General features: G+C 48.7%; 1 protein-coding gene across 1 annotated transcript in view; it reads left to right on the top strand.

Annotated features, from left to right (window-relative positions):
• LOC146206224 (aurora kinase-like) overlaps positions 1-26,709 on the top strand; it is an 880,154-nt gene that overhangs the window by 543,661 nt on the left and 309,784 nt on the right. Inside the window, exon 5 of the transcript XR_014704406.1 lies at positions 3,355-3,437. The gene's annotated coding sequence lies outside the window, so the exon portion shown is untranslated. The remainder of the gene's footprint in view (positions 1-3,354; positions 3,438-26,709) is intronic.

Genomic DNA, 26,709 nt, shown 5'->3' with positions numbered 1-26,709 from the left:
GTGCTGACACCTTCACAAAACGACACCACCTTCAGACGGGGTACGCGCTTCGAGGCGCTCTATAAACCTGAACACTGACCGATATAGTTTGTACCAGCAAAGAAACGTAAATGTGGATTCAAAATTAAAAACTGGAGTAAACAGAAATCAGGTGAACGCTGTTAGGAGTTGCGTAAGATGGCGGTTAGTATGTCGTGCTCCGCCTTATATCCTTATATATATATATATATATATATATATATATATATATATATATATATATATATATATATATATATATATATATATATATAGTTTGGTTTTAAGTGGTTTAACGTCCAGAGCGCGCGTACACACACACACACACACACACACACACACACACACACACACACACACACACACACACACACACACACACACACACACACACACACACACACACACACACACACACACACACACACACACACACACACACACACACACACACACACACACACACACACACACACACACACACACACACACACACACACACACACATATATATATACATATATATATATATATTGCTGGAAATGAGAATCAGCTCACCAGCGAAACTATTAACCGGGATCAGCAGCGATCCTTTGGTCCAGCCCATCGTTGTGTGACGAGGGTCTTCTGTCTGGGAAAGCCATATCGCAATCCTACCTGTAATTCAGGCAGGAGCTCGCATTCTCCCTGCTTCACACCCCCGTCTCTCTGATTCCCAGGCGCATACCCTTCGCAAAATTCAAACAAACACACTCATTACACCAGCAAGACTGTACCTATACCGTTTCCGCTCTGATCCGTCATGCCCCAACTGCCCTGAGCTTTATGCGGATCTTGCACACTGTCTCTTCTACTGCCCAGTCGCCGTCCGGTCTCCTTTATACCCCCCTCCCTCATCCCCAGTCCTCTCCTGGCATACCTGGCTGGCTTCTCCTTACGAAGAGGACCAGCTCGGCCTGGTGTGGTAGGCGAACTTCTTTTTGAGCAGTTGATTTCTTCTCTAAAATAAAGTGCTTTTACTACTACTACTACTACTATATTGACGATCATAATTCTCTTTGAGTTAGTGCTTTTAACACTTAGATGGGAATAACAATGCTGTAGAGCGCCGTAAAGGTGATCTGGCCCAGGCGCTTCCGCCGAGGTCGCCATTTTATTCGGCAACAGTGAAAGCCCACGATATTTTTAAAACGAACATCGTGCTCCGTGTGTCTGAGTGCCACGCGACTACAGTGCTCTCATCCGCGACATGGTGCAGCCCTGGCAGCTTGCCCTGGAAAAAAAAAAAAAAAAAAAAAGATTTTGAGGTGATGGCTGCAGGTTAAACGAAATCATTTCCCACGCACAGGAAGCTGTCGTATGTTCCGCTTTCGATCCGGTCAGGAAAGCACAAAACGAAGACTAAATTTGTCGACGTGCTCTGCGGTTTTTTTGTACACAAATAGAAGGAAAGATGCAAAGTTCCCCCTCCTTTATGACCTTACTGGCAGCATCGAGGAAGTCTATCTGAAAACGATAGCGACCTGCAATTTGGAACTCGCTTGTTTATCCCTCGACGAATTGGAAGATAAATTCTCGCCCGTTCGCGCAAAGGGAGTCAGGGAATCGAGCGCTGCAGAGCCAGAGCAAGACATTCCGTGTGGTGGCTGGGGATATCCACTGAACTGCGCCAAGCCACCTCGAACTCTGAAATTTGTGCTAAAACCCACAAGCAAAATGTCCGGCTGCTCCCCAACATACATTCGTGAGCTGGCATGGCATATGTATAAAGGGCACAGATCTCTCCAACATCAAGGCAAGCAGTCTCTCATTTGTGTGGATTACCAGTCTCGGTACCTAGGCCGAGCACACTCTGCTTCCACCACGGCATGCGAAGTAATAAACCACATCAAGAGCTTTTTCGCGCGTCATGACATTCCCGTGGTCTCGGATTACGGCCTTCAATTTTTGTGCCCGGATTTCGCGAAATTCGCCAAGGCTACGACTTTGCTCATAGAACGATCAGCAACTTGCATCCGAAAGCCAACGGGGCAGCAGAGCGAATAGTGCAAACAATAAAACGCCTGCTCAAGATGGCAAAAAGAGGCCCCTATGTTGCGTTATTGGCGTAGAGAGAGACAACGGGATCGACAGGGCCCATATGAATTGACCATTCTGTGTGAACGCGTTTCGGCGTTTCCCGCTCTCTTTTAACCGCGGGTCGTCTGAGGCAAGAAGACGACCGAACAAGACAGTGAATGCAAAGAGTACAAAGAAAAATAACAGCAAAATTGCAGTCGAAGCACGGTGCCAGTCAACGGGTGACTCGCTCGCCCAAGACCCGAGTGTGGGAGAAAGGCAGCGAGGCAGAAATACTGCAGCAAGCCGAGATCCGGCTCCAGTTCCCGTCACGTCAGTTCCCTCTGCACGTCACTTCGTGCGGGGGGAACAGGTGTTAATTTCTTTGAAGACATCGCAAAGCCAGGAAACATCGCCTCCTTCTCCTGCTTTCGTGAATTACGACGATGGAGACTGGATGTCGTCTCCAGGCGCATCGCCAGAGGATCAGGACGGCGGAGCCCGACCGCATCGAGACGCCCCGGGTTCCCGCGCCGGTAGTAACTCACCGCCCGAGACACCTCACGGCACTATCGCTGCTTCAAGAGATCCAGTTGTCATCACTCGAACAGGGCGCAGTGTGTCTGCGCCGGACCGTTACGGTGTTGTAAACTAATGGAGATAGATGTGGTAAATCGCTGTGTGAAGGCACACACAAGCGCCAACTAATGTGAACGCGAGAGAGCGCCCTCCTGGTGCAGGCCCGGCCACAAAGCAAGCGCTCGCGCCCCCCAACCTTCCCGCAATAAAGTCTTTTCGTTCTTTGCCAGCCGTGTGGAGGGTCGTGTTTCTCAGCTCTCGCTCCGAACCAGCGAAAAGAGTGTGGAGGAGACGTTAAAGGTAATTTCATTACAGAAATTCATTCATTTTTAGTTCCTTGGGACTGTGCTGTAAGATTTCCTTATTTTAAAAGGTTTAGGGAACTACGAATCAACAGCGTTGTTTTATGTAGGCGGCAGACAGCTGAAATGCTTTAGGTTCATTCCAGCAATCTGAACCATTTGTTTTAAGAGCTCTGGTTTACCTTAGCTTCGGCACCCTTTGTAGTGCACTGTTTCATCTTCACTCAATTATTTTCTTTTTTCTTTTTTTTTTTTTTTTTACAAGGAAGGCGCATTTCAGGCCTCCACTGCAAAAAAAAAAAAAAAAAAAAAAAAAAAAAAGAACTTTTGATATACATATGATTAATGTGCCTGTGGATACGCCTTGATTAATGTGTATGTATGGTCCTATTTGCAGGCAGGGAATTTTGAGGAGCTACCGAGAGACTGAAAGAAGCTGCTTCCACTTTTCCTCGGAGGCAGTCCACGCTCTTCGACAAGGTGAGTAGAACAGCCAATCAACATTCTAACAAACCTGAACGTTTGAGGACTGTGACAAACCTGGTATTCATCGCTTCCTGCCGAGATTTACAAGGGCGCGACGATGAGTTTGTCGAGGTGCATTCACTACTATTTCGTGTTGAAATATTGGACACATCCGCACTTAAAATGGCGGCCGCCATATTCATCATGGAGTCGCCATTGTAAGAATTTTTAATTACGCAACACACGCTGCCTGGCTATATGTGAAGACCGCGAGAAATGAGACGGGTTAATATTCGTGACGCATGCGTCGTAGCAAAGTGCGGCAACCGATGGTGCGTTGCCGTAGACTGGCGTATTGCCGATCAAGTATGGAACTTTTGGTGCAGGTACTCCCACTAATGCCCTCTTGGGAGCAGCCAAAAGTCACTCTGAAAATGATTCCATCATTTTTGTTGATTGTGTGCTCACTGTGTGGCCATGAGGACGTCAGAGGGACGTAGTACATTTTTTTTCCCCCTCTGCTGAGTACGTCGAACGGATCAGCATCAGTGCTCTTAAATGCTGTTGCTAAAGGTATGTCGGACAGATCCAGCTTATTTCAATCTGAAGTCTCACAAAATGATTTTCTCCTGCGTTGATTATCATGGGTACGACGATATGTTTCTATCCTCCAATGGCCGTATCAGTGGGCCAGTTCCAGTTGATATGATCGCATAGTGCGGATCACCCTTGGATCAATATTTGATTCTCTGTGGCTAGACCGGTGAGTTGGTGATGCAATAATTAGGGCATCAACGTGACAGACGTCGTCTTTAGAAGGAAACACAGGACAGCGCTAGTCCAGTTTTCTTCTTTCGTTGGCATAATAATTTGATTATCTCTCGGCGACCTCTGCAGTTTTGTCTCCGTTGCGCTCCCATCGGATTTATACTATCGTTTGCTTCTCTCTGCCAAGGATTACGTTCGGTGTGAACGTACTACGAGTGTGCCAGCGACGAACTGTTTGTACTACCACGCACTTAAACACCATGTGTACCGATTGTCGCGAGTCGTTGAGTATCAGCGTGCGAACTGCAAAATTAGTGCTAGTTATTTCCATACCAACATGAGGCACACGTGCGGTTTTCTGATGTGTACCGAAGCCGCTTCATGAGTGCGGACGCTCGCTTGAGACAGACTAAAAATTTAACAGATTATCACCCTACTTGCTCTGTTTTATGCTAAAGAAGGGGGAGCATAACATTTCTAACGGATTACTACGCATACAGACAGGTGCTCTTCACGATGGGACTAAGGGGGGAGGGGGGAGTCTTCTTCCCCTCCAAGCAAGGTCTAGTTCGCATCATGTGCTGCAATCGAACTTTGTTTTCTCCCGCCCGAACACTTGGCTAGCTGGGTGGCTATTACGCTGAATTATTTCGCTGTATTACGAAGTAGTACATAACAGACAACTATGCGAAATCTTATATTCTCGGCGGCTCTGAGAGGGTCGTAAGTGCATCCGAGGGACTCCAAGGAAAGCTCATGTCGGCGACATGGCGGTACTCTAAGTTCAGCAACTGACGTGGCATCAGACATTTTACCTGCTGGCGCACGAATGGCTCTCGAAACGACACCGCGAAGGGGGTGAATCAAAAAGTGCCTCCGTTTTGCGCAGCCAGTGTGAGTGAATAACCTCCCCTTAGGCCTTGGTCTTCAGCCAAGAAACCAGCTGCTTTTCGCTAAATGAATGTTGCTGCAAAAGCACCGCCAAGAAAAGGCAGAAATTTAGAGCGTGCTACAACTAATTTGAAATGCGTGATCTGAGAACGGCTGACCACTTGTTGTACGTTGTGGGGCGTTTTAACTTTCAGCTACAGCACCAGGCCTATCATGAGGCAGTTGTGCGACTCTAACGATTAGTCACACTTTAATTTCTCACTAATCATGAAACCTTGCCACTATAGGTGGTCTTTTATGCATGCTGTATACACACGTGGATGCATTTCCAAAGTCAGTCCACTTTACGCCGGCCAGTGTGAACGGATTTTCTGTGCCACATTTTCACACTTCTGCGATGTGCATGGCTGTTCAAAAAGTTCCCACGCTACATGATGTGCTTTCCGGCAATGGACTGATATGAACCCCTCTCGAAGCTCAAAATCTCTGGACAGTGAGAAGATGGCTTATCCGAACTCATGAGGGCCATGGTAGTTTCGTAGGCGCTGTAAGCGATGATGTAGTTCGAAAGTAGACCCTGTGACCTGAGAACTGCTCACCAACACTGCGCCACCGTAAGTGCGCTGCGCCTACCGCCACAACACACGACGGACCTTCGGCGCAATGATTGAACTTCTTTTTACGGCCGCACGCTGTCGCGCCAGGTGCGCAAGCCAGTCGATCCAGTCGATGAGACACTAAAAGCATATTTCGGTGATGGTTTTACAGCCAGGAGCTGCAGAGGTCTCGTAGCGGTACTGTATGCTGTGACATAAGATGTTTGCAAGAATATATATATATATATATATATATATATATATATATATATATATATATATATATATATATATATATATATATATATATATATATTTATATAAAGGCTGCAAATAAAGGTACCTCGGACCGAACAGGAGCATTTTGTTTTTTCAGGTACTCAAAATTAACCCGGTTGCAGTTAACCCACCCAATGATTTACCTTCATGTAGAGAGTGAGAAGTTTGGGCTTAAATTGAACATTAAAAAGACAAAGATCATGGCGTCTTGCCCTATCAAGTCCTGGAGCATCAAGGGACAAGAAGTGGAAGCTGTGACAGATTTTCTCTTCTTGGGCTCCAAGATTACATCGGAAGGAGACTGCAGCCATGAAATTAGGAGGCACCTGCTTCTGGGAAAGAGAGCAATGGTTAGCCTTGACCGCCTAGTAAAGAGCAGAGACATTAGTCTGCCAACCAAGATCCGTATAACTCGTGCTATGGTCTTTCCAGTTGTGATGTATGGATGCGAGAGTTGGACTGTGAAAAAGGCTGACCGCCGAAGAATTGACGCGTTTGAATTGTGGTGCTGGCGAAGACTCTTGAGAGTTCCTTGGACTGCCAGAAGATCAAATCAGTCGATACTGTCGACCATAAACCCTGACTGCTCATTGGAGGGTCAAATTCTAAAGTTAAAGCTCAGCTACTTTGGTCATCTGATGAGAAGAGAGGAGTCGCTGGAGAAAGATTTGATGTTGGGAAAGGTTGAGGGTCGCCGGAGAAGGGGTAGGCAGCGAACGCGATGGTTAGATGGCATCCTCGAGGCACTGCAGACTAAGTTATGTGATGTTAGGAAGATAGTGAGAGACCGGAAAGCGTGGCGTGACATGGTCAATAGGGTCACGAAGAGTCGGACACGACTGAACGACTGAACTGAACTGAACTGAATATACCCCCAGGCTACACCCCTCCCCCGTTTTTCGGACGGCACCTCGCTCAACTTGTGCCCATTTTTATTTTTTAAACTGATGACTGCCAAAGATAACGCTGCTCCCAATCCCCCTCCACTTCGCCTCAATTATTGGCGAAGCGCCGATCGGGTGATTGCATGCTGGTGTGGTGCTACTACCTCACAGAAGACCTCTGCTAGCAGAAGGCGTGGGCATGGATGCATGCGTAAAATGCAGGCCAGTTAAGCAAGCAGCCGTCGCGGACTCCACTGGTGATGTGCCACCATTGGGAAGGGCTCAGCAGAGCAGACGTGTGAGCTGAAAGCAATTATTGTAGCATATACCACTGCGACTCAGCACATGTCACGCACGACGCCCGCTCGTTCCAAGTGGCAAATATGGCATGGAAGCCACCCAGCATTTCTTGCCCAGTGGCCCCCCAAAAAAGAAAAAGAAAATGCAGAAAAAGAACGCGCCTTTCGATCTGTACAGTGAGCACGGTGGCTTCGCTGAAACGTGTATCCCGCGTAAATTTCAATATATAAAATATGTGCAAAATGACCGCACATATACGCCGAGTAGAAATTCATACATGTTTAGCACCTCATCGCAGAACACTTAGTAAGCTGCTGTAAAGTTCCAACTCTGGAGCTACGCTTGTGTATCTCTTATAGCATACTCTTATGGCATACTGAGAGACGGTAAAAGTTCCATGCGAACACCAGGTCTCAGACCATGCAGTGCTTCGAACCATATGCGCCACACGAGATTTATGGCGCCATTCTGATAAAAATGACCAACTTACGCAAACCTGCACCAAACTGAACCTCTTATGTAATGATGCAGCCATCCTAATAGCCCTTCAGAGAGAATTTGGCGCGACACGTTGCGTGATGCAGCCGTTGCCACAGAAACGGTCCCAGGAAATGAAGACTGCCGAACCCTTGAAGCGTTCACCTTTAGCGGACTATTGGTTTATGCACAGAAAGAAAGATAAAAGATAAAATCAAGCGGGAAATTTTGTCACCGCCTGTCGCCAGAATTCGGGCTAGTAATAGTCTGCCTGACAATATAACGCGATGATCGGGGCAACTCGTTGCTACGTGCAGGCACAGATCGCTTCTTCTGCGTGACGCCGCGTGGAGCACCGAATAGTTTGATGAAGAATGTGTTACCGAAAGTTATACACTCGCTTTTAACTTGGACTTAGTTAAATTTGTGCTCTGTGCCATTTTCTGCACACTGCCGCACCGCTGCACGAATGCTCCGGTAAAACTTTCGCGCTAAACTATAGTTGTGTCTCGTTAATATAAACACTTTGGTTCCCGAGCAAAAATGTCCATAAAGATAAAAAAAAACAAAACAAAAAGAAAACAAAGCGAGTCGAGAAATAAAAATAAAACGAAAATCCTTTTACTGTGAATAAAATTTGTAATTAGTAATGTCTGCCTGCTTCTATGTGTATAGCGGTGTGCACTAAAGTCAAAATTGACAAAACACTGGATTTTTCTATGCGCACTATCATTATCACCATGATCCATACTGAAGAAATTGCAGTGCAGTGGGTCAGCTAGGCAGAAGATCGAGGAGGAAAAACGCTGCAGGATAGATAAAAAGAAAAAAAGCGCATGTCTAAACTACATGCCCTGTCATTCAGACTTGTCGGCTTTCTGTTGTCGCTCTAGTTTGTGACTGCGTGTTTTAATTCTGACTGAAAAGCACGAATGGCACCACGGAACAGACACGGTGTTGTGGCCTCGGGTTAAAAAAAAAAATTAAATTGCCGGCGTTTTCGTGCGCTTATCTTTTTTCTTGTCAGTTTTTTCTGTGCTTTCTTTTACCGGTCTCTCAGCTCACGTTTAGCAGAATGTATCGCAACCACGTGTGGCAGCTTTTCCACACTGCGGCGCTCCCGCTGTACTCAGAAGTCTCCCGGTTTCCTCCTTTCGGGGCCTTTCTTACATAGGCTGCACTAGTTCTGAAAAGTGCTGCAGCGGTGCCAGGTGGTCACGTGAGCGTGCAGTGCCAGTTCCGACACTGGCGTGCGGCGGCAGCTGCCAAAACGAGTACGCAAGTGTAGGACTCTGCAACCTAGCAGACGCGTGCGCGCATCATGCATCGCGTGCTGTAACATGATCACGTCCAGTTTCGAAGCCAGCTGCCGTAGGCCTACAGCGCTCGATCGGAAAGTGATGACGACTAACAATGACACCAATTGACCAAATACGTGCGACTGCGCACGATCTTTATATCGGCCGGTCTGCGAAGGTGCCATTCATGCGCCTGGGTACGAGGGAATTAACGTTGTAAGCAGTTGCCACGAGTACTAGTTTAAATAATTAAGACTGCCTAACAAGACGCTTGATTGGTTTCCACGAACTTACTTCTGTCCAAAAGCACTAGCTGACGCACGTATGTTTGTACCTCACTGCGCTCTCAGACATTCTGTGCGCTCCGTGGGCGACAAGTTTGATGTCGCATAGTCGCTGCGCAAGCTGTCTTGTGGCACACACACTTGGCACGACAGAAACTCGATCGATCGCAGCTGATTTCTGTTCGCATCCACCCGTCTTCCGAGGTCACAACGCGATAAAAAAAAAAATACTACATAGGACAACGCGCGCGAAGGTGCCGTATCGCGGCCACGTACCACGTATGTGGCTACAACTACATATAATACCGCTCCTCCATCAACAAAATGCCAATCACCAGCATGCAGCCCAACTATACCTTGTATACGCAACCATTTGCGGATCCGTTAGCAGCGAACCATCCGGGTTCTGAAGGAGACGGACTTTACAAAAGCTATGCAGAACGATGCGCAGCGTCGTCTGCTCTTGGCCAAGCGGAGCGTACGCCATGCTGCACTTTTTTCTGCACCTCTTCTGGAGCGAGTGCAGAGTGAGCGAGAACTCGTGCACAACTAGCCCTGCATCTTGACAAAACGAGGAGAGAAGTGCAGACTGCGCGCGCGGCACTGGCAAAACGAGGACGGCGGTGCTGCACTACTTGAACTAGTGCAGCTGGTGCAGGCAAATCGAAGAGACCAATAGCTGACCCTCAGTTGCTGTGAGTTCCACTCCGCTCTTGCGCATTTTGCCCCGTTCGACAAACATACGCCCGCTTTGGTTCTCTCGAACTACGCGACTCGTTCAGGCATGCAGACGTGTCGAGTGTCGCGCAGGTTCGCAAGCAAGGTGCTCTGCTTTTTTTTTTTTTCATGCCGCTGTCCAAATTAAGCCGTTACTAAAATACAGGGTCCCAATGTGCCTCATGCATTCTTACCCTGTCCATTGTCCGGATAGCGAGTTGCCATATTAACGAGGCATACTATAAATACATTGAAAAAGATTGGTCCCCGGAATAACTCTCCATAATCCGGGTCGTCCATATAAACGAGGGTCGTATTAACAGGGCCTGATCCTCTATATTCGAGTTAGTACTTAGAGATGAGCAACGCCGCTGAATCCCATGAGGCGTTCACCTGAGAAGTTATCAAGTTGATGAATTCTTTCTTGTGAGCAACACGCTGGCTTCTCCGACTATTGAGTAAAGCTAGTGTCGCGGATTTTCAGTTCAGTTCAGTTCAGTCGTGTCCGACTCTTCGTGACCCTATGGGACATGTCACGCCACGCTTTCCGGTCTCTGACTATCTTCCTAACATCACATAACTTCATCTGCAGTGCCTCGAGGATGCCATCTAACCTTCGCGTTCGCTGCCTACCCCTTCTCCGGCGACCCTCAACTTTTCCCAACATCAAATCTTTCTCCAGCGACTCCTCTCTTCTCATCAGATGACCAAAGTAGCTGAGCGGATTTTCGGTCCCTAGTAAAATTTTTGAAGGAGATAGGATTTCGAGAAAGCCGATTTCAAAATTTTGAATTTTTTATTGTATGCGGCTGTATCTGGCTCATCTCGAAAACGAATAAAAGTTGCATCCGCTTGTCGTGTAGCATTCTATGCATTACCAGCCAATAGTCAGCCAATTGCAACGTTAACAGTTATGTCATATGTGTCCTCCCTGCCCAGGTTTTCACTGGACCGCCGAAAAAAAGAAGAAAAAAAATTGTAGCCGCACACACTAAACAATCAAGCGGGAAGGGGGGGAGGGGGTGCTGAACGGTAAAGGCGGATGCCGTTGCCTGCCGCTTTGCATGCTTCTCTAGATTTTGCAAGCCTTTGCAGTCTTGTGATCACTCCCGAACGGCATTCGTGGTCGTTCTTCGTGCATAGTAGGCCCCCACACCCGTCATAGCCGATTTTGATGAAAGGGGGGCAATGTCGTGGAAGGAGCTCACGTACGCAACCGCGCTGTTGTCGCCACGACAGCTTCAGCCAACTGCTCATCTGTGAGCATCCAGAACCTCCGTTATTTAAACTATCAGGGATTGGGAAAAAGCGGAAGACAGAAACAAAAGCCCCGAATACGACAGTGTGCACAACGGCACCTCGTACAGCGCGCTGCTAGCGCGCCGTCGCTTTCGGCATAGTTTCGTTTTCGCGCTCTCGGTTTCCTCCGCTTGCGTTTTGTGTCGATGAAACTTTAGCAGCCACAAAGAAATTCACGCCCAGCCCAGCTGCTTTTTGCGTTACACCCCACGAGCCCGGCCCGGCTTCTCCGATATACACCCGGGCACAGACCCAGAACGAGAAAACTGTGACTTACCTGGCCGGGCCGCGCCGGCTCGCCGAGCGGGTGAGCCCGGCCGATGCCCAAAAAGAAAAAAATCAAGAGCTAAGCACGCTTCACTAATGCAGATGTTTTTATCACTTCAAATTTCACTGAAAATAGGCCCTCGCTTTAAAAACAGTAGCGTGAAACTAATTCCTGGTTCTGGTTGCGTAGGTTATTGCTTCTTTTATTTTCAAAGAAAGCACAGTGGCTTCCATTCCATGGATAAAAATTTCCCAAAAGCAATGCTATCAAATAAGACGGGTTTAGTTCTGATATTGCCGGCTACAAACCTTTAAAGAGTATGCAAAACAATTGATTAAAAATTGGTTCGCTGCTGTAGGTCACGCAATCAGAGAAGTTGGCATAGCCGCTCCTCAGACGCCTGTTCCATGCATTCAGGGGGGAGGCTTTGCTAGAAATTTTCTTTTTTATTAACTTACTGAAAAATGAAATTACAAGTGTCAATAACGCATGCTGAAACCAATTGCATCCAACATTCCACTCACAGACTCAGCTGCGGTCTGGCAAAATTTCTATAATGTATTTCTGGCTTATATGTGCCTATAGTTGCTGCGTAATTATAGCTCCTTGTTATTCTGATACGAGCTTGAATTATTCTGTGAATCAGGAACTTGTATTGAAAATCACAACTTCATTGATTTCAGCTGTTATTGCGGTTTCCTGTTGTCAGAATGTTAAATATAAAGTTGCTCAGTGTCATGCGATGCATATGGATGCCAAGTGTCATAAAATTTATTTAAACATCTCCACTGATCAACAATTAAGTAGCAGTACCTAAGAATACTAAGTTCAGAAGAGCAGCTTTTAACTGTGGAAAGTATTGGTTTTGTGTTCTTCATTCAACATCAGACTGGAATGTATGCTGGTATTCCCACCGGACCTGTCATACGGAGGCAACATACACATATTGTGATGTCTGTGCGGTCACGTCTGTGAAGGCGCCAGCGTGTCTTCATTGCCAGGGGCACTTGAGGAAGCGGATATCAACCTGGACATAGCAACAGGCCTGCCTCGACGACGACGGTCAAGGCCCTGCGCGAAGCAACAAACTCGCGTGGCATCGGATGCCCAGGGGCGGCGAACGCTCCGGGAGTCTGTCCTTGAACCTAACGCTCTTCCCAAGGGCAACGGTGGAAGAAAGAGGCATGCATCGCCGGTCCCGCACTCTGGTCGGTTTAACGTTACCAAGAGCACGCCTGAGAGGACACGCCGACAATCATGATATCCTCGCTTCCGCAGCATCAAGAACCAAGCTACCCGTGGGAAGCTGGTGACGTATTGGTCGACGTGCCGTGGCCTACGTGAAGGAATTCGGAAGGCGAGTCTTCATGGTGCTGTGTGCAAAACTGCCACTTGGTGCTCTTCGATTGGCCAGTGCACAAGGACAAAGGATTCCTTATCTAGGTACCTAGGGACAAGACAGTGTAGAAAAACCGGGGTCTGACCATTGCTGGGGACATTGGGAGACTTTCTCTAAAATCTCTATCATATAAATAAATTTTCAACGCTCCTCGCTTCCGTAGTGCCTATCGTCGCGCTGGCCTTCGCTACCTTCGGCTTCGGCCCTGCCGGCGTCGCAACAATACCCACACCTGATCCTGGCGAACCATACGTTCTGGGATAGTGTCGCACCTCGGGTTAAGAGGGTCCCTTGACCATATAATCTGGGAATGCCCAAATTCTCCTAGAGGACGCTAAATATCGATTACAAAGAATCCTGGGAGACCCTGCGCGCAGCTCGAACCCTCCCTGACCTAGTGCATAGCCGGGGGTGCCATTTCTGTTTTGACAATAAAAGTTATTTTCTCCTCCTGCTTATTCTTATGGCACAGTTGTTTTTCAAAGGCTCCTGTGCATGTACTTCTTATGGAAATCTGTGTCTGTCAATGTGTCGTCTTCGTAGATGCTACTTCTCACTCTCAGGAAATCTAATAGCCTATAAAATGTTCTATGGTCGATTGACTAATGCTGATATTTCTTCGATTCGCCTGCGGATGCACTCATATGCTTACTGTCACGCTCGTCTCTTCTAGAGCTGAAAGCAAAAGTAGGATGCCTAGAGAAGACGATTTTTAGGTCTCCCTTGGAGATGGATAGGAGGTGTCCCATTTGAACCATAATATTGTCACGTGGTGGTGACAAGGTCGATGACACAAATGAAGAGTGGGTGATTCCACTCAAGAAACTCTTTATTGGGCTGTCTTTCGCCCGCAAAAGAACTAAGCAACTCTGCGGCGGCGATAGCAACAAACGTGCTCGTCGATCGTCGAACAAAGAATGCCCGTCGCACTGCACTCGTTAACACTCAATTTAAAAGATGCTCAGAACCATCTAGATAAAGTTGCAACTGCTACAAGCACAAGCTGCAACATTGAAGAAAGACACACGAGTGGCCGGAATCTTCGAGACAGATCTCGGTGCATCTTGCGCTACAACGAAACTGATAAAGGTGCGACTCGCGACATCGAGCATTAACAAACAAAGAATACAGAACTGATACGCAATCCAAAATCAGAGTGATAAGGGCGAATGCCGGCGGCTGTTAAAAAACACCAAAAACAGTTTTGAAGGTTTCGCGGCATTACTCCCCCCTTAGAAAAACATCGCCTCGATGTTACAAAACAAAGCAACTTAAACATAAACAATGCAAAGTTTAAACACCATAGATTCTTTAACGCGCGTAATATGGCTCCAGTCGTACAACATGTACAATTTCTGGGCATTCGCGTCGCCGTTGTGATGCTGACGTTCCGTCGGGAATGACTTCATAGTCCAGCGGTCCGACGCGGCGAATGATTTTGTACGGCCCAAGGTATCGACGCAACAACTTTTCACTTAGTCCGCGACGGCGAATGTCCAAACCCACACTTGGTCTCCTGGATTGTACTCTGCGTGGTGTCGTCGTAAGTTGTATCGTCGGCTGTCGGTGCGCTGTTGGTCTTTAGCAGCCGTGCGAGTCGTCGGGCTTCCTCTGCACGCTGCAGGTAGGCGGCGACGTCAAGGTTGTCTTCGCTGGTTACGTGCGGCAGCATTGCGTCGAGCGTCGTCGTGGGCTCCCTGCCGTACACAAGCTTGAACGGGGTCGCTATGGTCGTCTCCTGAACTGCCGTGTTATACGCGAAGATCACGTACGGCATGATGGCGTCCCAGGTCTTGTGTTCAGCGTCGACGTAGATGGCGATCATGTCTACGATCGTTTTGTTCAGGCGCTACGTAAGGCCGTTTGTCTGGGGATGGTACGCAGTTGTTCGTCGATGGCTTGTATGACTGTATTCCAGGATGGCTTGCGTAAACTCTACCGTAAACGCCGTTCTCCTGTCCGTGATGAGCACTTTTGGGGCGCCGTGTCACAAAAGAATTCGTTCGACAAAAAATTTGGCGACTTCTGCCGCGGTACCATTTGGTAGTGCTTTTGCTTCGGCGTAACGGGTAAGGTAGTCAGTGGCCACGATGATCCACTTGTTACCCATAGACGAAGCTGGAAAGGGGCCAAAGAGATCCATCCCAATTTGTTGACAGGACAGGTCTAGGGGCGGAATCGGGTTTAGTAGTCCTGCTGGTCTGATAGGCGGCGTCTTGCGTCGTTGGCACTCACGACACGTCTTCACGTAGTGGGCAACTTCGGCAGGCAGTCGCGGCCAGTAGAACTTCTCCTGGATTCGACGCAACGTGCGTGCAAATCCGAGATGGCCTGCTGTGGGCTCATCATGCAACGCCTGCAGAATTTTCTGCCGAAGGTTTTTAGGCACAAGAAGTTGCGCAGTCCTGCTGGGTGCGAAGTTCTTCTTCACGAGGAGGCCATTGCTTAACGCGAACGAAGATAAATGTCGCCTGAACACACCAGGAGGGGAAGCGGTCTTTCTTTCTAAGTAATCGGCTAGCGCTTTCAGCTCAGAGTCTGATCGCTGTTGTTCTGCGAAACTGCTGGCGCTTACCGGTCCCAAAAAGGCGTCGTCGTCATCGTCCTTCGGGGAAACGTCGACGACAGCGTGTGATAAGCAGTCTGCGTCGGAATGCTTCCGGCCCGACTTATAGACTACAGTCAAGTTGAATTCTTGAAGTCGTAAGCTCCATCTAGCAAGGCGGCCGGAGGGATCTTTCAAATTAGCCAGCCAGCAGAGCGCGTGATGGTCGCTTACCACCTTGAATGGTCGGCCGTATAGGTATGGGCGAAACTTAGAAGTGGCTCAGATAAACGCGAGGCACTCCTTCTCGGTCGTCGAGTAATTGACTTCGGCTTTTGTGAGGGACCTGCTAGCGTAGGCGATTACTTTCTCCTGTCCGGCACTCTTTTGCACGAGAACGGCTCCTAGGCCCACACTGCTCGCGTCGATGTGAATTTCGGTCTCAGCGTTTTCATCAAAGTGGCCAAGTACAGGAGGGCACTGCAGGCGGCGCTTGAGTTCGTCAAAGGCTTCTCCTTGCGGCGCTTCCCATTTAAAAGGTACGCCAATTCGTCGATAATAAGCGCGCAGCCCAAGGAATCGGCGCACAGCTTTCCCTTCGGCAGGCGGTGGGAATTGTGCGATTGCAGCTGTTTTCTCCGGGTCTGGGCGAATACCATCCTTGCTAACGATGTGTCCTAGGAACCGCAGTTCTTCGTAGGCGAAGTGACACTTTTCTGCTTTTAGCGTTAGTCCCGATGACTTGATGGCTTCCAGCACTGTCTGCAGTCGTTTTAGGTGGTCTTCAAAGTTTGATGAGAAGACAACAACGTCGTCCAAATATACCAAACAAATTTGCCACTTCAAGCCTGCCAGGACTGTGTCCATTACTCGTTGAAATGTGGCTGGTGCGAAGCAAAGGCCAAATAGCATTACCTTGAACTCAAAAAGACCGTCCGGTGTGATGAATGCGGTCTTCTCGCGATCTCTTTCGTCAACCTCAATTTGCCAATATCCGCTCTTCATGTCCATCGATGAGAAGTGCCTTGCATTGCAGAGCCGGTCGAGAGTGTCGTCGATGCGGGGAAGCGGGTAGACATCCTTTTTAGTTATGCTATTCAAGCGGCGGTAATCAACGCAGAAGCGAAGTGTGCCGTCTTTCTTCACCAAAACGGCTGGTGCCGCCCAGGGACTCTTCGATGGCTGGGATTTCCTCAACTTGATCGCGTATGGCCTGGCGTTCTCGCGGCGATACACGCTAATTTCGATAGGGGCTTTGGCGCAGAGGTCGGGCGTGTTCGTCTGTTATAATGCGGTGCTTGGCCAGTGGTGTTTGTCGTACCTTCGATGATGATGAGAAGCACTCCCTGTAGCTTCGAAGAAGACTGAGAATCTGGTCTTTCCTGCTTTGGGTCAATGCTGGGTTGATGTCAAATGTGGGCTGACGGAATCGGCCCGGTGCGTCTTCCAGCGTTTGGTCGTGGAGGGCGAATACATCTTTGAGGTGCGCTAATTCGTCGAGAAAGGCGATCGTCGTGCCTTTGGTGAGATGGCGGTATTCTTCGGTGAAGTTTGTTACCAGCACCTGAGCTTGACCTCTCCGGAATTTCGCGACGCCTCTTGCGATGCCGACACCTCGTCCTAAGAGCAATTGGATATTTCCTTCGACGATGCCTTCAGCGGTTTCGATGTTTGCGCTACCTACGCAGACTGCGACGCTTGATCGGGGCGGCACGGTCAATTCTCCATCGAGGACGTTTAGAGCGATGTGTTGCGTCGAAGTCGTCGTAGCAGGAATGTCTTTGTCTGCAGAGATCTTGATGAGCTTGGTTCGCAGGTCAATGATAGCCCTATGTTCATTTGGAAGTCCATGCCTAAAATCACGTCGCGGGAGCACTGCTGCAAGACCACAAAGCTGATGGGGTAAGTACGCCCATTTACGGTTATTCTTGCAGTACATCGTCCCGATGGAGTAATCAGGTAGCCACTTGCGGTGCGAATCAGCGGGCCATCCCAAGCGGTAGTAACTTTCCTGAGATGGGAGGCTAACGGTCCACTGATGACTGAATAGTCAGCTCCGGTGTCTACTAGGGCAGTGGCTTTGCGACCGTCGACATCAAATTCAAGGTCACTTGTTCGCGTCCTCGCATTGCTTGTGGGCCTTGGTGCTCGATCTCGGCTCCATCGTTTCTTCAGGTCATAGCCGGGGCATACCGTTGTTACTTCGCTTGGCGGCGGTGTCGGCTTGCACTCGTGTTGTCGTCGACGTCGTCGTGTGGAGCGGCGATGAAATGGCTGTGTCGCCGTTAGTGGTCGTCGGCGGCGGAAGATGTTCGTCTTTTCGCCGTTGAGCAACCTCACCTTCAAAGGTTGGTCTATTTAGTTTCCCCTGCGCGGGCTTTGAGACCTTCCGCGCGCACTCTCATCGTAGTTATGGCCTGGCGACGCAAAGCGGGCCCTGTACCGCGATGGAGACCTGAACCGACGGCTTGGTGGCACAATCTCACTGCTACGCAGATAGTTGTCGATTTCTTGCGGTCGTTCACCTGGGCGTGGTCGTGGAGCGTCGACTGCAAATCCGCGGAGACCGATTCGTCGGTACGGGCAGTGGCGCAGAATGTGGCCGGCCTCACCGCAGTGGAAGCATAATGGCCGGTTGTTTGCTGTCCTCCAGGTTTCGCACATCCTGGGGCTTGGGGGTCGTTGGTAGGCTTGGCAGGCGGGGGCCAAGGGGCTGTTTTCAGGAACAGGGCGGTAGCGGCGAGGGCTCGGAAAGTCATCACGTCGGGGCGCAGGGCGACGTAATGCAGCAGCGTAGTTCATCGCTGTTGCCTCTTGTGCTGGAACAGTCACAGCCGTCCCTTGAGGAACGCCCAGCGCCTATTGGACTTCTTCACGGACGACGTCCGCGAGCGTCGCCACCTGGGGTTGTTACGATGATGGCATCAATCGGCGGAGCTCCTCTCGCACGATCTCCCGGATGAGGTCCCGAAGGTTCTCTCCGCTTGCAGATGCGCTGCTGGGGTAGTGATTTGAGTAGTCCGGCTGAAGTGGTCGCTCGTAGTGGCGCACCTGGGTGGCCAACGTCTTCCCGATGGTAGACGCTTCCGTTTCAAATTCCGCCATGGTTTTTGGCGGATTTCGGACAAGACCTGACAAAATTTGACTCTCTCACCTTCGGTCATGTTAGGGTCGGCGCGGCGAAAGAGGCGCTTCATCTCCTCAACGTACGCCAAGACTGGCTCGTTAGGGAGTTGAACGCTTGATTAGAGGAGGGCCTGAGCTCTTTCCTTTCGGACAGAACTTGCAAAGCCAGTCAAAAACGCTTCCTTGAAAATCTCCCAATCCTTCATAGCTTCCTCATGATTTTCGAACCAAACTCGAGCATGTCCTTGAAGAACAAAGTAGACTTGCCGAAGTTTCGTGGCGTCGTTCCAGCCGTTGAATTCTGCCACACGGTTGAAAAGGTCCATCCAGTCTTCTGCATCTTCACTGGGCAATCCTTGAAAGATGGGGGCCTGGGCGGCATGAAGACGACTAGTGCTGTTGACTGGGCCATTTCGAAAGTTGATGCCTTCCGGAGTCGAACGGGGTCAGGCAGCAGACCGTGTTCGGGTTGTAGGCCTTGGAGTCGGCGGCTGGTTCGGTGACCTGCAGGCTGGTCTTCCAGGGCGACAGGAACAAGGCTGAGGTATTCGCTTGAAGGATCAAGGGCAGCACCTCCACCAGATGTCACGTGGTGGTGACAAGGTCGATGACACAAATGAAGAGTCGGTGATTGTACTGAAGAAACCCTTTATTGGGCTGACTTGCGCCCGCAAAAGAACTAAGCAACTCGGTGGTGGCGGGAGCAACAAACTTGCTCGTCGATCGTCGAACAATGAATGCCCTTCGCACTCGTCAACGCTCAATTTAAAGGCTGCTCAGAATAATCTAGATAACATCGCAACTGCTACAAGCACAAGTTGGAACATTGAAGAAAGACACGCAAGTAGCCGGAATCTTCGAGACAGATCTCGGTGCATCTTGCGCTACAACGAAACTGATAAAGTGCGACTCGCGACATCGAGCATTAACAAACAAAGAATACAGAACTTATACGCAATTCGGAATCAGAGTGATAAGGCCGCATGTCGGCGGCTGTTAAAAAACAACAAATACAGTTTTGGAGGTTTCGCGGAACACTTTCGTTTACAAAATAGAGGTCAGAGTCGTTTTTCTACAGAATATTTAATGCTGAAGGCCTTCTTGCTATCCTGCCCCACCTTACATTGTCCCTGTGTGTCTAATACTTTCAGCGCTCCAGAATGTGAGATGATTGTAAAGGAAAGAAAGCAAATGTGCTTCAGGAGGCCAGAATTGTATGTACTTGACAAACGAATATGCAAATATTCTTTGGGTGGCAATGAGAGGATATATCTTGTTGGTGACGGAATTGGGGTTTGTGATACCTTAGTGGTTCTAACTCGCAAGCATTCACATTTGTCGAGAACTTGCAATGTTAACTGTTTATTTAGGACAAGAACTAAAACACAAGGAAAAAGTAAAAAGAAAAGTATTTACGTCATGACTAAACCATTGTCAGATGAATTTAGCCCTGGTTCAACTGGGGCCAGCAACCAGTAGGATAACAACCTACACTCCTCACCAATTTATGTTAGGGGAATGAATAATGTTTTCACTAGATAATCAGACTAGGGCAAAGTCTTCAAGCAACCAACAATCAGGGTAAAAATAACCAATTTCTCTACAGTTCCCTGATCAATCGAAAATTTGGAAAAGGAGAGATCGGGACTTCAGCCAAACACACAATGAGCATTGAAGTCACTACAATCCTAATTTGCCTTTTATTCCATATCCGTCTTAACACTCTTCTTTTCCATACACATGCATACGAGACAAACATATGCAGTGGGAACAATCAATTCAGTATGTTCTATTCACTGGTTTAAAAAAAAAAAAAAGCAAACTGTAGTTACAGGGAGGAAGCTAGCGCTTAATGGCAAAGCGAGCCTATACCCAGGCACCTGTTCCGCTGCCTGAAGCCCAGACAACCGTCTGGTGCCACACACACATCACCCACCACAGTCGTGCTTCTTCAAAATGGGCAGCAAATGCATGCGCTTTCTAACAATGCGGCTACTGCTGACAGCTGCGTGCACAGAAGGTATCGGTGGCAGGGAGGGGAAAAGGGACGGAAACGGGTGCTTTGGTGGTGGCACTGCTGACAGTACAGCCACCACCGACATTCCAGCGGGCGGCTTTTGTCAATAAGTGCTTCCACTAACTCAATGATATGGCCACGACGAGGGACTACAGGTGCACAGTGAAATCTCAAAACAGATACCGAATGGCACCCTGGAAGACTCAGCAAACTTCGCATATGTATTTGCTGTTTTATTTGCATATTCCTTTGTTTTCCAGATTGTTTGAATTTTCTTTTTACATCCTAACATGCCATATGACATTACCATGTATTAAAGTGTTTACAGTCTGGAAGTAGCCGTGAACTCACATTATATCTATGTATTCACCTGGTACTCCTTCATTTCAACCACATAAAACATAAGCAGTGAGCATACAGTATAACTAGCCTTTCATTCACAGGCCCGAGCCTGGCCCATCATTTTACAGGCTCTTGCCCATCCTGGGCCCGCAGCTTAAAGCCCGTGCTCGGCACAGGCCCGCCCATAAAGTGTTTTACCAGGCCCAGCCTGTGGGTCGAGCTTGAGCTTTTTGCTTATGTCCAAGCACGTGCAGTGCTCTAGGTGGTGCTGCATGTGCTTTAACTGTACAGTTGGTTTCGGTTTGGTTTGTGGGGTTTAACATCCGAAAGCAACTCAGGCTATGAGAGACGCCGTAGTGGAGGACTCCGGAAATTTCGACCACCTGGGGTTCTTTAACGTGCACTGACATTGCACAGCACACGGGCACCTTTGCTTTTCGCCTCCATCGAAAAACTGTTCCCGCGTCCTTGGATACAGTAGTCGAGCGCTTTAACCACTGCGCCACCCCGGCAGGGTAACTGTACAGTGCCTCAATGTGCGCACCCTCACTGGGCCTAACCTTGTGGGCCAGGCCCATTGCTATGGGCCTAGTGCGCTGGTATGGAGGCGCCACTGCTCCGGAACAAGTAGCGCCACCTCCCGCCGGCGCACCCATATTAGAGTCCCTAGAAATATTTGCTAGTCTGCCGTCCGAGCGGGGTTCCCTATGGAACCGGTTGGCCGCTTCCCGGATGAAAGCGCAGGGGGCGCTGCACGCATTCGGAGCGTGGTCGCATTGTGTACGTGGTGCTAGTGGTGCTGTGGCGGTTGTGCCGTACTGCGAGTCTGCGCCGCGCTGATCCGTTGGTGCCGTGGCAAGGCTCGTGCACCACGTGCACTTCTTTTCGCTCGCGAGCCGGAATGCGCGCAAATTAGCTAGCATGTGTGCAAGTGTGCCTTTTTTATGGATGTGTGATCGCGTCATGTCCAGATAACGGGGTAAGCGTGATAGCATGTGTTTCTTGCCCGGGTGCAAGAGCGGGTAGCGCTCGTGCAAGGTGAAATGCTCTTTCTTCAGGACACCGAAAGACGCAGGGAAAAGGCAAGAGTGGGAGCGCAACATCAAGCGCGGCGGCAAAGCCAATAACATTGTTTATTGCCTCAGCTAGGGCATAAAGGAATATGTAAAACGAAAATTAAAAGGCGTAATAAATGGAAGAAAATAGGTTGGCTGTGTTCTAATAAAGTTCAAGAGAGAACGATGATAAGGCCCTGCCGATATTGTCGGCTTCAGTGGCGGGCAAACCCACAAGGGGTGAATATCTTCCTAATTATTTGTGAGTTGCAGACAGGAAATCCTGGACGTTGATATAAATATCGGTATATATAAATATCGGAGGATCCGGATCGGGGTTGCCCTCACATTACTGTAACACGAACAAGCTATAGTGTCGACCTTTGTGAGCGACACCTCAAACCCTGCTTTATTGAGCGAAGTTTTAAGACAGGTAAAGGTAATTGAGATTCCCCGGGATGTTACGCAACTCATGAAGGATACCATCTCAATGCTGTTTCCTGACACTCCAAAATACTTGTTGAAACCCCTGCCTCTCAAGAGAAAGATCACTTGTACGAGCAAAAACAGTCAGCAGGGAGACCTGCAGAGAAAGAAAAAAAGCGCACTGATCCTGAAGCATCAGTGGAGCCAGTTGAAGAATACAGCGGTGGTGGATCGTGTGACGCGAGCCCAGGAATGCAGAAAGCTGCATGCCACCGCCACTGGGGACAAATGTCGATATTTCTGATGTTGAGCAATTAACATTCGCATAGTGCCACTCAAGCGGGTCCGAATCTCCGGAGGCAATCTACGCAAATCGGCGAGTTCTGTTCCATCGCAGTGATACAGGTGAAGCTGCCATGAATGCTGCTGTGTGCATTCGAGGAAACAAAGTCAAGGAGGTAGCTGTAAAGTCGACAGAAGAGGTAATTAATTTTCTGCAGGACATTGCGAAACTCAGTTTGTGTCCTGGCAGCGGATTGAAGCCTATTACCAAGACATTTCCCTCCTACAATGGGCGTTACTTAATTTGCGACGAACTGTACCAATATTTTTGATGCAGCTTGCATATAGCCTGCAAATACTTGCGAAAGTTAACTGAGAACGCCCTGTCAAGAAGAAGAAAAAATTAAGAAACAGACTTCTAAGTCTCGAGCAGTTTGTCGTACGAGGGACAAGGTGGCAAAGCTGGTAAAAGCTCTAGGTGAAATGAAAAATAAAAAGGAACACCTTTCAAGGACAGAGTTTGAAACAAATGTTAGTGCCCTTCCTCTCAACTGACAGCTGACTGTTAAAATATGTTTCAGAGGTTGCAAAACACAAGTCAACAAAAGTGATGACATACTCTGATGAGTGGCTACTAGGCTTCCTAAGCACCAAAGAATGCCTATCAGCAGTTTGCCTGAAGCGCGGTGCGAGTTGAAGGGCTCGGGTTCCCATCTTGCGTGCTTTAATTGTGCATGCATCCGAAAGTTTCTAGTTCTACATACGTGTTATAACTTAGCTAAACGTCCGAAGAAGTTAAGATGAAACTATAGCGTGAATTAAACCGCCGGCGACAGCGCTCTATTGCTTGCACACATGGTCTTTGGAGCCTGGAATGTGCGTCTAGTACAGTCCTCCATGCAAGCGGAATCGTTTGCACAAAATCCCCAGAAGTCTTCATTACAATACAGCACGGCGGTAGCTTCAGCAGGATAATAGGGTATAAAAAGCAGCTTCGTTCCTACATCGGCTCAGGGGCATGCGCGCAAAACTTCGGTCACGAAAAAAAAAATCGTATCCTTGGTTATGCCAACAACTCGGCTGCGAATCCAATATTACGACTAAATTGAAATCGAAGACTAAAGAGCGGCATCGCATGTACAAGGCACCTGACAATGAGCATATGCAGCGAATGCATTTCGAAGCGCACGGGCGCGCGCGTCGTCTGCTCCGCCGGCAGTGGCACTCCGCTTCACCGCAGCGCCACCGCAGCGCCACCGCAGCGATCATTCAGCGGCAGCCCCCGCCGCGGCCGGCGGACGACAGACTAGCAATATTTCTAGGGACCCTACCCATATGTGGTATGTCTGCTCGTCGGAGAGAGGCAGCGGAGTGAACGCGAAGTCTACTCTTCTCGGCAGAAACCTTGTGAGAAGAAAACTTTTGTCGGTCATTTGCTGCCTCGTGTCACACGCGTACATAACTGACACATGTACCATGTGTGTGTGTTGAAAAATAAACCAAAAGCAAAGCGAAGAAAGCCGCTACCCATTCATGCCGTCTGGTAGAAGGCCGCCGGCGCTTTGGGCGCAGCGCAACGTCGGCGCGCGAGCGCGTCTGCTGGCGGCTCTATGGTTTTTTTTTTTTTCCTTTGAAGTAGGAATTCGGAACCCGAACAATATGGCAGTTTGAAAGGAAAGACATAAATAAAACAAAAACTAAGCCAGTGTGCAATGCGCACCACTGGCTTTTCCCCTCGGTGGCAGTGTATGTGGAAACGGCATGCTAGCCCCCCCCCCCCCCCCAGAAGCGACAGCCGAGAGCTGGGCTCCGTTGGTCAATAGAAAGGCTCTTAAAAAAAAGAAAAAGAAAAAAAAATCACGTTTTCCCTAGGTCGGGACGAGCAGGCTGTATATGGAGATGTACCCTAAGGCGTCGGGCCTTGCGTGCACGTGCTTTTTCGGCGCTCGGCAGTTCTACCGTAGTTTTTATTTTCTACTCGATGCGTCGAAATAAGTGGTGACGGTTCAGTGCGCGGAAAAACAGCCATGGCTGAGCAAGCTCCACAGCGCGTGCTGTTCGGGGGATTTCGCGTGATCGGGAATGTTGAGACTTAATTTAAGAATAACTGCTTGGTGCGCGGTCAGAAACTGTACGAAGCCAGCATGTGCGTGGAGTGCGCGGGGAACTTCACGGTGCAGAAGGGCCCTCGGATATCTTCAGAAAATGCGCTAACGAAATGAAAACCGCCTTCTACGACGTCAGCTTGGAAGTACGTTTTATTCGGCCCTTTCGGCGTCTCTTCACCACATATGTAATTGATTTTTTTTTTTTTTTTTTGTTATGTAGTCGCTGGCAAACCCACGCAATATCACGGATGCCAGTTGCATCTGCAAGGCCGGGTGCCACTGTTAATGATGCGACACATCGCTCTCGTATGATTTCCAAGGAAACCGCAAAAAAAACTTGATTTTCGATTGCCTCCCGACGGTTTTTTTTATAACTATTATGACACCTATAAACACAACAGCAGATCGAGCTGTTAGTTTAAAAGGACGTTTTCTCTTTGCGGGGAGCCATGAACGTGTGTCAAGTCAGCAAGCGCGCACTCCTGCAATGTGCTTCGCTCTCCATGTCGTGCTTCTACGTCTTCTACGTCAGGCTAGACTTCCGAAAAGCTAGCGCCGAGAACAGCTAGAAACTATCATGAGGAAGTCGTTAGAAAAAAAAAAAAAAAAAAGCTCCCGTTGGGCAGGAAGGCTCCGCGCTCTCTACAACACAGGCCGTGTCCGAAGACCTGCCAGCGCTGGTTACAACAACTTTTAGTAGTTGTTACAACTTGTAGAGCTCAAGTTGGGTCCAAAAGTAAAAAAAAAAAAAAAAGCTCCCGTTGGGCAGGAAGGCTCCGCGCTCTCTACAACACAGGCCGTGTCCGAAGACCTGCCAGCGCTGGTTACAACAACTTTTAGTAGTTGTTACAACTTGTAGAGCTCAAGTTGGGTCCAAAAGTAAAAAAAAAAAAAAAAAAAAGCTCCCGTTGGGCAGGAAGGCTCCGCGCTCTCTACAACACAGGCCGTGTCCGAAGACCTGCCAGCGCTGGTTACAACAACTTTTAGTAGTTGTTACAACTTGTAGAGCTCAAGTTGGGTCCAAAAGTAAAAAAAAAAAAAAAAAAGCTCCCGTTGGGCAGGAAGGCTCCGCGCTCTCTACAACACAGGCCGTGTCCGAAGACCTGCCAGCGCTGGTTACAACAACTTTTAGTAGTTGTTACAACTTGTAGAGCTCAAGTTGGGTCCAAAAGTAAAAAAAAAAAAAAAAAAGCTCCCGTTGGGCAGGAAGGCTCCGCGCTCTCTACAACACAGGCCGTGTCCGAAGACCTGCCAGCGCTGGTTACAACAACTTTTAGTAGTTGTTACAACTTGTAGAGCTCAAGTTGGGTCCAAAAGTAAAAAAAAAAAAAAAAGCTCCCGTTGGGCAGGAAGGCTCCGCGCTCTCTACAACACAGGCCGTGTCCGAAGACCTGCCAGCGCTGGTTACAACAACTTTTAGTAGTTGTTACAACTTGTAGAGCTCGAGTTGGGTCCAAAAGTAAAAAAAAAGCTCCCGTTGGGAAGGAAGGCTCCGCGCTCTCTACAACACAGGCCGTGTCCGAAGACCTGCCAGCGCTGGTTACAACAACTTTTAGTAGTTGTTACAACTTGTAGAGCTCGAGTTGGGTCCAAAAGTAAAAGAAAGAAAAAAAAAAAAAAAAAGAAAGCTCCCGTTGGGCAGGAAGGCTCCGCGCTCTCTACAACACAGGCCGTGTCCGAAGACCTGCCAGCGCTGGTTACAACAACTTTTAGTAGTTGTTACAACTTGTAGAGCTCAAGTTGGGTCCAAAAGTAAAAAAAAAAAAAAAAGCTCCCGTTGGGAAGGAAGGCTCCGCGCTCTCTACAACACAGGCCGTGTCCGAAGACCTGCCAGCGCTGGTTACAACAACTTTTAGTAGTTGTTACAACTTGTAGAGCTCGAGTTGGGTCCAAAAGTAAAAAAAAAGCTCCCGTTGGGAAGGAAGG

Source organism: Amblyomma maculatum, chromosome 1, assembly GCF_055883805.1.
Source record: "Amblyomma maculatum isolate TAMU_Amacu chromosome 1, ASM5588380v1, whole genome shotgun sequence".
Classification (NCBI taxonomy): Eukaryota; Metazoa; Arthropoda; class Arachnida; order Ixodida; family Ixodidae; genus Amblyomma; species Amblyomma maculatum.
Note: the sequence above shows the minus strand (reverse complement) of the source record. Positions and strands in the feature narration are given on the sequence as shown.